Here is a 12,208-nt window from a genome sequence, read left to right on the forward strand (position 1 = left end):
AGGTAGGTACGGCATTTGAGGCTGGCATAGAGGCTGGAAAAAAGTTTTTAAAGTGGGGTTTTTTTGGTGGGAGAGGGTTAGTGACCACTGGGGGAGTCCGGGGAGGTCATCCCCAATTCCCTCCGGTGGTCATCTGGTCAGTTGGGGCACTTTTTTGGGACCTGTTCGTGAAAAAAAAGGTCCAAAAAAAGTGACCCAAAATCACAGTAAAAATGCCTTTTTTTTCGATTATCAGCTAAAGACGCCCATCTCTCCTCGGCCGATAACCACGCCCCAGTTCCGCCTTCACCACACCTCTGACATGCCCCCGTCAACTTTACCCATTTCCGTGATGGATTGCAGTTGGAAACGCCCAAAATCGGCATTCGATTATAATGATTTGGGCACCCATGGGAGAAAGACGCCCATCTCCCGATTTGGGTCGCAATATAGGCGTTTTTCTCTTTCGATTATAAGCAGGATAGTACCTCTAAATGGGTTCATTTTGCACACAGTAATGAATCTTGGTCCTAAGTCAGGATAGATGAAGTATAATCTCAGTCTCTAATACCTACTATTAATGCTCACTGTAGTATTTGTAGTGGGCCAAAAAGAGTTTCCTTCTGGAGTTCATAGACAAGCTATCAAGATGTGCTTGAAAATTCCTTATAATCTAGCCTGTAACACCCAATACAATAGGAAATAATATTTCTGTCACATTTTCTTGGTCTCCAACTGTGTTTGTTGGTACTTGAAGAGCTATTTTCTCCAGACAATTCACAAAATACTCGCTTGGCACCAACACCTCTATTTTCAATGCAGTTCTTGTGTTTTTCTCCTTCATCACTAATTTTGGATTCAGCTTTTTAATCAGTTGAAATAGGAATGCCCCAAGTGATTATAACCTCTTTATTCTCCATAATTCTCTTCAGGTTCTGATCCCAGTGTTTTACCACTACAGAAGTTAAGTTTACAAAGTTTACAGTGGATGAGATGCACCACATTATTGTGCTTTTCTGTACAGAAATTTTCTGCCATCAGAACTTCACAGTCAATGAGATTAATAAACGATTTCAGCTCTTTCTTACAGAATCTACAGATGTACCAGTTTTTTCTATACTTGCTGTAAACCGTCTAATCTGTAATCCACTGTCTTGAGCTGCAACTATTAATAGCTCATCCTTAGGTTTCAGATCAATTCTTAACAATTCACTTTTCTGATTTTGATCAACAACTAGTTTTTGGAGTATCCATTTATTTCCCACTGAATTTACATATTTGCCACTTGCTATCCTTGTTTGCTGATCTAATTCTTTGAAGAGGGGGTTTCTTTCTCTACTTTTGATATTTTGTTGCTGCTTCCCCATGTATACTGCTGATGGGTACCATGCAAGTGCTGCAGCATCCTGCTTTACACATATACATGACTAGGGGGGGGGGGGGAGGAGAGAGAGAGAGAGAGAGAATATGTTGGGACTGGCTAGGGAGGGAAAAGTGTATACTTGGAACTGACTCCATGTTGATTTACCAGTCAGGTCTCTTGGTGCTAAATTTGTATTTATTTTTAGGCTTTAGTACTTTGTATTAATTTCTCTGTTGTTTTCCCAATACAGATAGTTTTGATTTATTTAGATCTTTTACTAAGGTGCACTAACAGATTTAGCATGCACTAATAATTAGCATTTGCTAAATGCCACACAACTCATTGTATTCTTACGGGCTGCATGGCACTTAACGCATACTCATTTGTTAGTGCACGCTAAATCTGTTAGCGAGGACCACTTAATACTGTAACTGCATCTTGGCGCGTAATGCAAGCTATATTATAATTAAAACATTGACTGAAGAACATTTATAACACTAACACAATATACATTTTACATGTTTTTATTTATTTATTGCATTTGTATCCAACATTTTCCCACCTCTTTGCAGGCTCAATGTGGCTTACAATACATCATGAATGGTGGAAATATCGTTAGAAAATATACATTTAGTATTATAGAAGGATCTTAGTTAACATGATTATGAAAAAAGAAAAGAACATGATAATACCTCCTTCCTTAGGAATCTCCAACCCAAAGTGATTTACAAAGACAGCAATAACAATACATTTAAAGCTGGTTAAAGCCAGGTCTGGCTCATTGGCACAAACTCAATAGAAATATTAGGAAATAAATTTTCACAAAAAAAAAAGGGTGGTGAATGTGAAAGATCAGTAAGTACCCCATCAAATTGCACAGAGCTAGTAAGAGTCCCTAGATAAAAACTGATAGTGTTTTACTGATCATGAAGATTTAACCAGTATGGTATATCCCCGTTACTCAGTATGTTTATATAATTGTTCTTAGGGGTAAAGGGATTTATCAGGATTGTTGAGTTACCAAAATCTCAGTGGGACCTGAGTTAGAAGATAACTGAATACCTCTATAGCGAATGTGTTTCAGAAGTTATTAGTTGATGTCCAGAGTAATTTCATGTTATTCAAATGCTATGAATGTAGCATAGAAATAATTTTTATATAAATTTCCTGTGCTCAAGCTCAAAAGGGACTATCTCATCTCCACATCCTAGGCTGATGGGTGTCCTATTTAGGTTTGTAGAAAAGTTTGGTACCCCTATATCATGGTCTTTATACCACCCCGGACAGGGAGTGATAATGGTTATCCCATTGGCTCCTTGGGATTAAAAACCTCTGGTTTAGTGAGAGATGCAGCTCCCAGTCAACCCACCACTGTCTCTCTCCTATCAATCACCTCAGCATGGGCCCATCTGATGCCAGCTTGACCACAATGTCTGGGTGTAGCCAAGCTCCCACCAACAGCCTCCCTTTCCTCTCCAGCAGGCTGATTCTCAGAACTCCTGTGGTAGAGCCAACAGCGCACATGCCACAGCACAGAAAAATAGCTCTCCAATGCTCAAAGGAAATAATATTCAAATTATTTGTGTACTATGAAAGCGAAAGCAAGGGGGAGAAACATGTTTGGTGCATGCACAGAAGAGCTTCGCAGTAAGCACAACACTTGTGCACATACATCAGGCAAACCTGAACATGCAGCGCACAATTGGTGCTGCTCTTCTTCATCCTTAAATATAAGCTTTTCAAAAAAAAAAGTTTTAACTGGAAGTCTTACAGATAAGCAGAGAAAGCAGGCTCCAATATGTGCTTTCACGTTCAGATTTACCTGGACTCATGCACATTTCTTTCTCAATACCAGCATTTACAGGCTTGCTTGGCTTTCTTCCGCTTCAAAGGAAATTAAAAAAGGCAGATTTTAAACTGGAAACCAAAAGAAATTCTCTCTTCAAACCTTCCACTGCCAGTTCTGAGCTGGTGCTATTTTTCCAGCAATTGTTTCCCACACTAATGCCCTCTGAGCATTGCATGCAGATTTATATGTGCTCTATTCCCATGGTAACTGCCTTACTACCAATGGCAGGTTTTGAGAATCAGCTTACAGTAGCATTATAGGTTGAGGCCAGAAGTGATTCTTCAATATCAGCAGTGATGTTGGTTCCTGTCAAATGAGACTGGGGCAGTGGGGCCTGAAATTTGGCCACAGGCTATGGCACAAGCGAAGCCACAGCCTGTGATGAAGATGGTGCAATGGTGGCAGCAGGCCCTCCAGACTTCTCATAGTTGGCTTTTTGGTACTGATCCCTTGCTATTCGGGTTGGAGAAGGGGTTCAAATAAGGAAAGAATGGGGGAGGGGGAAAGAGAATGGTTCCAAGAGATCTGTCCTGTTTTCCTTAAATTGCATGAGAAGGAGCCGCTCTGCCTAACATGTGAAATAAACTTAAAAGAAAATAGACTTTTCCTCTCCACTCTGAAGAGGCAGGAGGACTGAAAGACAACAGACAGAATCAAAGAGAAAGTTCCTTCACTGCAAGGCCATGAACCAAGCGGAAAAGACAGGGGGAATCCTGGGGGATTACTTTAAGAAGGGGAGATAACCAAAAGACCTAACAGTTAAAATGCACTGTTTCCAGGGAAGGAGGTGGAAAAAACAGGAGAGGTTTAAAAACACCAAGCAGTTTCTTTCTGCTGGAAAAGGGATGAGTTCAGGCAGACTAATGAACTGCCTTGCAGGGGTTTACTGTGCAGAAACAGTACAGCTATGCCACTGAACAGGGAAATGCGAGTGAGAAAATTGGAGAAAACGAGAGATTAAAAAAAACTAAACCAATAAGAGGATCAAAAAAGCATAACTAACTGTGCTGGGGGCAGGGATAACCTTAGGGAGAGGCACCTTGCGGACAACCAAAACCACCACCAAGTGTTTGTACATAAAGGAAGGAGAGATGAACCAAGTGCTTTAGACATCTTATTTGTTGTCCATGCTCTCTGTACTTTAATCCTTTTCCAGGATTTGAGTGATAGAAAACTAACCTTCCATTTAAATTCTGAAGGTACAGTAGACCTGGCCCTTTCCCATTCAGGACATAATAAGAGGGCAGGAAATGGGAGACAGACTATTTCATTTATTATTGCAGGGCTTACCAACAGTGCAAGGTAGCAGTAGGCAGCTGCATTATCCCGTTCCTCCCTTCTCCTTATTCAACGTGGAACATACCGCAAACAGCCATATTAGAAAACAATCTTTTTTTTTTAATTTCTTTATTATCTTTAAAAGTGGATTACCATAGCTACCACAATACTTCTTTTTCAGTGTTACGGTTAGGATTATCTCGCCTCAGGGCTCCTGTAATACACAGCACTAACAAAAAGCAAAAGATAGAAAGGGGGAAAAAAATCAAGTACAGTAACTGTAGCAGCCCCTTCTTCCTTCAAGCAGGACACAGATAACCCACCAGAACCTTAAACTCTTCTCTATTTTCTTCACAGACTGCAAACGTCCAACCCCCCTGACTTCCAAGTTCCAGCGCAAGAGCAGAACTCTCAATAACACACATCAAGCACCAGCTCAGACACAAAAAGCACATGATGACCTAGGGGCTGACAGACTACGGCAGCCAAGTCAGTCCAAACAAGTTTACCGTCTGGCTTGATTTAAAGAGAGCCCCGGTGCCTTTGGTTGCTGTGCCCTGATTGGACGTCTCGGAATACACTCAGATGTAAAGCAAAGCCGGATTGGGCGGTTCTCATCCGCATGCAACCGCTTACAGGCTTTTGTATACACTTGCTGGCTGTAGCCCTTTAACAATGGATAGAAGGGGCTGGATGGCTTGAGGCAGAGTTTATTTTCATTCTTTTGGATTCTGACTAGAGCCAGTGGCTGCTTTTGAAGAGAGAAGGAAAGAAATGAAATTGACCGCTTGGGTTCAGTTATTGTGCAGTCGGTGCTAAAGGTAAGTTCAGGAAGTTGTTAGAAAGTTTGCTTAAGAGTTTAGCCTGTGAATGGGCAGAGGCAGGCAGCATGCTTGCTCACCCTTTGTTGTTTCGGAGTACGGGGTGGGTACTGGTCGCGGCTCCAAATTGTCCTTTCTAATTTCTTAACATTAGAGACTGGGATTTAGGCAGAAGGGAATTGATTGCGTTTCGCTACATTCTCTGTTTTGGTGTTGAATTGTAGTACTGTTTGGATTATTCAGTTCCTTGATTAAGATGCTAGAAGGGGCGGGCGGGGGCGGGGGGGGGGGGGGAGAATGCTGTTAATTCTGTTTGGGTTAACTTCGTGGTTTACAGAAGTTGAAAACAATGACCGGGGTTTTGTATTTGAGTTGTATAGTTTCAGTTAACTGTATGGCAACTGTATGGCATCAGCTGCTTTCGAGGAAACTGGTAATTTTACTTAACTGCACATTTCAAACAATGTATTTACACAGTAGTAGCAAGACCTGGTGATTCTCAATAGAACTGAAACTGTATACAACTGTGAAACCTACTGTAATTTTTTCCTTTTTTTCTGAGGGGTATTTTAACTGAAATATATTAATGCGGTTTGAGATATTTGAAAAAATGTAAATAGCCTGCTTTTACGAATGAAAAGGAAAAAAATATGAAATTGTCTAAAGAGCCTGGAGTTTGAGTGTTTGACCGGCTCAGTTGAACTGATATCTAAAACGTATTGGTATCTATTATCCTGGTTTGAAAGTTACGGTAATATTGTACAGCTACCGATTTTTGCTGAAAGATCGAAAAGAATATTTTTTTCGCTGAAAGTTTCAGTCTAGGTATTCACTTTAAACAAACAATTCCCTTAATGTCGCAGGATTATATTTGCTGCACTGTTCCGTCCAGTTTTCTCCCATGCAATGGAGCTGACAAGGCAGTGGTGGAAAGCGGTTCTGTATAAAGTAAGTTCTCTTCAATCGTTTTTTTTCTTTATTCATTTTTCCCAGTTTTAACAGGGAAAGCAGGGTATTTTTTCTCTTTAAAGCATGTATCCTGAATGTTAATTGCAAAATTATTTTTCAAAAACTGTGTTTTAATCAAAAGTGACTGGCATTTCACTCGTGTGAGAGGGGAGAATACTTGTTGTAAAAGTTTGAGACCAGCAATGCTAAAGGCTATTTTGGTGTCTATTGTTTAGACTTCAGACTGAGACCAGCTGTTAAACTGCTCTGGTTGCTTCACACCCAAGTGATAAAGCTGAGATTTACAGCACTTGTCAGTAAGCAAGACACATTTTTCCCAACCTACTTTGGTGGTATTGCTTCTTTATACTTGATGTAAATTTGATTTTTAAGGGTAGCTTGGCAAAAGCTAATCTACTGCATTAAGGACTCCTTTTACCAAGCTGCGGTAAAATGGGCCTGGTGGTAGCATCGGTATGTGGATTTGCTGAGCACCGAGATGCCCATTTACCACAGCAGGTAAAAAAACAAAAAAAAAAGAAAATGGCTGTGGGTAAGTAAACACTTGCCACATGGCCCTTTCCAGGGGGGGGGGGGGGGGGGGGGGGGGGGGGGGGAAGCCCTTACCGCCACCTATTTATGTGATGGTAAGGGATCCTGCGCTAACTTGGTGTAAAAAGAAATTTCTGGTTGTGCTGGAAAAGCACTCAATAGGGTGGCACCACTGCCAGCAGCTCCCATATTAGGTCGGCAATAGTGCCAGATTGTCGTGCGACAAAGTGGCGGTAGAAGACTTTAAAGTTTTTTTTTTCTTCAGATTCAGGTGTAAAAAGTTCCATTAAGGAGTATATTTCTGCTGTTTTTTTTGTTGTGAGGTACAGTAGGTATTTTTCTGCTCCTGGAGGGTTCACCATACAATATAAGGGGATTGTGGTGAGATGTGTACCTGGGGCCTTTTATGTGAAGTCCACTGCAGTGCCCCTCCCCCCATGCTGCCCTACTGGGATGTCTGTGTGGCCAAGCTACTAAGAATGATGACCCCCCCCCCCCCCCCCCCAAACATCCCAATGGCTGGTTTTTGGTTGTTTTCTCATGGACATTTTATTTTCCAAAATGGTCCCAAAAGAAAACCACACCAAACAGAAGATGTCTAGGAAAAAGGCCATTTTCAAACCAAAAAGAGAGCCATTTTCAAACTTGTAAAACATCTAGGTTCACCTTCAATTTTTGGACATTTCTAGCAAAATATCCAAAATCAGATTTAGAAGTTTTATCGAAAATGTCCCTAGGCAATGACAGCAGCTATTAAAATGTTTGACATCACAATGTACCAGTGGCGTAGCCAAGGGTGGGCCCGGGCGGGCCTAGGCTCACCCACTTCGAGTTCAGGCCCACCCAGTAGCAGCACACCTATGATGTGGCTGACAGGGATCCCCAAGCCCCACCAGCTGAAAACTCCAACAACTGTCCCTCCTGCATACCTTATAAATAGTAGATCTCCACCTGCAGCGAGCAGAGACTGATACATACTGCTCGCACTGGCCCCACAGCCTTCCCTCTGATGTATTCCCGCCTATACGGAAACAGGAAGTTGCATCAGAAGGAAGACTGTGGGGCCAACATGAGCAGCGTGTATTAGTTGCTACTCGCTGCCGGTGAAAATCTGCCACTTAAAAGTTATGCGGGGGAGGGGGATATTTGAGAGACTGTATGGCATCCAGGCGAGAGAGGGAGAGACCAAATCACTTGTAGGACAGGGTGGAGTTCTTCTGCCCAGCCAAAATTGGGTGTCTGTCTATGCCCCTGCAATGTACAATGTCCTTTTTGAGAATTTATCAACTGAACTGGTCTGCTTTCATCTTGGATGTTTGTTTTCAATCCCAGTCCTCAAGGGCTTCCAATAGGTCAGATTTTCAGGATTTCCCTAATAAATATTCATCACACGTACCTCATTCTACCACAACTTCACCTTGTGTATTCGTTATACATTGTATTTGTTCAGACCAGAACCGGCTAACGCCATAAACGGAACTATGTAAGCCACATTGAGCCTGCAAAAAGGTGGGAAAATGTGGGATACAAATGCAAGAAATATTCATAAGAAAGATGAACATGCAAAAGAAATTTGCATGCACATCAGGGATATCCTGAAAATCTAAGGCTCTCAAGGACTGGGAGTAAAGACCAAGTGTCTAGTAAATCCAAAAGGAATTTTTGTTATTGATCTAGTAACCAGGTAAATAGCCAGGTGACTGATATCTGATGATCACTTGAGATATATTTGCATAGCAAGGAGGCAATTTATGGAGCTCTATCTCATGCATATTTATTGTGGATATCCTGAAAACCTGACTGGGAGGGGTTCCACCCAGGACAGGTTGGGAACCCTTTGCCCCAAAAACAGGCTGTGCTCTGGATCCTCAATACATGAATGCACTCTAGTTTAGGGTGGAACCAGGTTGCTGATGCTAACGGAAAGAGAATAGCTTTTAAATTAGACTATGGGGGAAGTTTCTAAGGAGTACATGGTTCAGAATGACATTTTCAAAATGTGACAAAACAGTGGGTATTAAGGCTGTAAATTGTATTGAATATTTCTTGAAGTGTATTTCTCTAGTTTGGCCAGCAGGTAGTGCATGTTTGTTTAAAACTGTTACAGAAGAATGACTGTTCCTTCTTTTTAGTTAACACACAGATAAAGGAAATGCCTGTAGTGATGTAATCAGCTATTTTTAAACTTGTTGTTCTGGGCTCTGATTGGCCCAGGAGCTCATTTCATTTGGATTGTACTGGCTTTTGCTCCAGTTTCAGCCCAAGAGAGAACTCTTTGCTGAAGCCCTGCAAAACATAGTAAATGATGTTAGATAAAGACCTGTATGGTCCATCCAGTCTGCCCAACATGGAAAACAGTTATATTTGATAACTGGTGAGCAACTATATGTTCTGATCTCCCCAGATACTTTTTAGAAAGTAAACAAATGTTTAATTATTGCTATAATCCATATTTCAGTTACTGTTTGCTGATTGCACATTTTCTGTCCACTGTTCAATATTTTTATGAGTAAACATAATCATTTGTTTGCTCTGCTTGTCTGGACTGATAAAGAATTCTGGTGGTTTGTGTGTTGGGTCTATGAGTGCTTTCTGGGAACTGTGGGACCACTGGGAGTGTGGCTCCAGTAACATAGAAATCACTAGGGATAATTTGAGAGTGGAAGACTCACCCAGAGGTGGTTGTGACCCAGTCGGTGGGAGGAAGGTCCTAGTGTAGAGCAAAAGTAGCAGGTGGACCTCAGCTGTGCTGGGGATAGATTCTCGTAAGTGGCCGCAGGGTAACCCCAGGCGAGTGGCTAGGCATTTTGTGACACAAAGGATACTAACAAAATAGGGGGGATGGAGCATCCCAGTAGAGAGGGTGTATTAATAGTAAAAGTAGCCCAGATGCTTTAAGTAAAGAGCAGACGGACTTGAAAGATTCCATTTTATGCCTCACAATTGCTCGTCCAGTTGTAAATGCATACTTTGGAATGTCTGTAATGCAAGTGCTAGAACACTAAAAATAGGATGGGAGAGTGTGAACATGTAGCACTGAATGAAAGGATAAATACAATTGGTATCTCAGTGGCATGGTAGAAGGTGGATAACCAATGACACACTGATACCAGGGTACACATTTTTATTGCAATGATTGGATGAACCAAGATGATGGAGATTTCTGCTATATGTTAGACGGCATAGAGTTGAGCATAATAAAAGTCAGGTAATAAACCAAATGCATTGGAAAATGGGTGATGGAGAAACCTATAATAGTGAGGTATAGTACTATCCTCCTGGGCAAAATGAACAGACCTGTAATGAATTGCTAACAGAAATTAAGGAAACTAACAAATTTGGCAATATAATAATGGATTATTTCAATTGCTCCAATATTAACTGGGTAAACGTCACATTAGGACATGGCAGGGAGGTAAAGTTTCAAGACTGAGCAAGTAGATCAGAAACCAATAAAACAGGGATAGTCCTTAGTAGAACATGGGTTTTGGTGCAAGAGATAACGAATTTGGGTCACTTGGCAGTAGTGATTATAATGTGATCAAATTTGACTTGATACCAGGAAGGAGGACCCTGAATGCTAGCACAGTAGGTGGGGAAACTGTGACAAAGTGAGGAACATGGTTAGAAAAACTAAAAGGAGTAGTTTCAAAAGTTTAAGAGCTTATATTAGGCATGGACATTGTTTATAGTCCATCGCCCAAACAGTTGTATTCCATGCATTAAAAAGAGACAGAAGGAAGGCCAAATGACTGCCAGAATGATGAAAAGGTGAGGTGAAAGAACACCTTTCAGAAAATGGAAAACTGATCCAAATGAAAGTTTAAAGTTGAAGTACTGATTAAGGCAGGCAAAAAGAGAATTTGAAAAGTAATTTGTCAGGAAACCAAACCCACAATAAAAACTCTTGATCAGGTGCATTCAAAGCAAGAAGCCTGTAAGAAAGTGTTTTGGGCCATCAGAGGATCGAGAGTTGAAAGGTGTAATCAGGAAGACTTTGCTGAAGAAGATGTAAAGACGATACCCATATCAAAAGCAAAGGTGATCCAAAAAAAAAAGAACATTAATATCTTAAAATAGCCACAGAAACAAACTCCTATATAAATTACAAGAAAAAAAAAAATCTATGACACTTATTTTCAAAGAAAATGGATGTTGATGTACTTGGAACATCCGAATACTGATTTTTCAACACCTGCAGAGAGAACATCCGAGTGATCTAGGCATCTCAATATGGACAGTCCAAGAATGAGCATTCCAAGGGCGTGTCGAGATTGGTGTCACAATTTGGATGTCTGAAAGTGGTAACATAGTGGACTAACGTCCAGAGCTGTGAATGAGAATGTCCATACCTAGACCCAATATTAAAACGAACAAGTGAAGCCACGGCCTGTCTTTTTGTGACCCATCTGTGTTGTTGATGAGTAAAGGAGAGAGGAGAGTTTGATGTGCCCTGGTGTGAAGCATTTGAACCCCACATATCCAGCTCAGTCCATTGTGTTTTGTCTTTCCCTAAACCTGCTTCTCCCCTATCCACACCCATCCCCTGCTGTATATTAAGCCCTATCCCCCTTTGGTGTGGAAAATCAGTGGTCCAAGCTAAAGGCTGCTATAAATATGGCAACTGATCTTTACACAAGTTAAGTAAACAAAAACAAGAGAAACAGGAAGCCTACATGGTTCTCCAAACAAGTAGTTGAAAAAATAAAAGCAAAAAAGACTTTTTTCATACAGAAGAACACAACAAGAGGATCAGGGAAAGGATTATCAGATTAAATTCAAGCGAAGAGGGAAATACGGCTAGCGAAAGTACAAGTGGAAGAAAAATGGCTAAAGATGTAAAGACAGGTGACAAGACCTTTTTCAGATGTATTGGAGAAAGGAGAAAAGATAAGAATGGAATTACAAGCCTGAAAGATAATGAGAACGGTTATGTGGAGAGTGATGAGGATAAAATAAATGTGTTAAACAATTACTTATCTTCGGTGTTCACGGAGGAAATCGCTTATCATGGTGGCCATAATTCTCGGTCGGACGCCCCAAGGGCGTTTCATTCCGGACTTGGAGTCCGACCGAGAATTATGGCCACCATGATAAGTGATTCCTTCTGAAGAAGCAATAAGGTGAAACTCTGCATGAGTAAAGGAACGCTTTAAAAGAAACAACTGTGGAACAGCAAGGGCCAGAAAAGGAGAAGGGGCAACATCTAAGCCTAAACTGTGGGACCAGCACATTTTGAAGAGTGTTTTTCCCTTTGGACACACACTGTGGAGGACAGAGTTGTAAGACAAGTGCAAGCTTATATGGACCTTGGGAGTGTCCAACAGTGATAGTGTATTACACCTAGGCAAAGAACTATGTATATGAGTTTAGTACAATAACAATGCTGAGTAGACTTCTACGGTCTGTGCCCTGAAA

General features: G+C 41.2%; 1 protein-coding gene across 1 annotated transcript in view; it reads left to right on the plus strand.

The window, feature by feature from the left end:
* Positions 1-5,142: 5,142 nt before the first annotated feature.
* The window catches only part of CCNJ (cyclin J), a 39,981-nt gene continuing 32,915 nt past the window's right edge, over positions 5,143-12,208 (plus strand). Inside the window, exons 1-2 of the mRNA XM_030204812.1 lie at positions 5,143-5,290; positions 6,154-6,238. The gene's annotated coding sequence lies outside the window, so the exon portion shown is untranslated. The remainder of the gene's footprint in view (positions 5,291-6,153; positions 6,239-12,208) is intronic.

The sequence above is a fragment of the Microcaecilia unicolor genome, chromosome 5 (genome assembly GCF_901765095.1).
Source record: "Microcaecilia unicolor chromosome 5, aMicUni1.1, whole genome shotgun sequence".
NCBI lineage: Eukaryota > Metazoa > Chordata > Amphibia > Gymnophiona > Siphonopidae > Microcaecilia > Microcaecilia unicolor.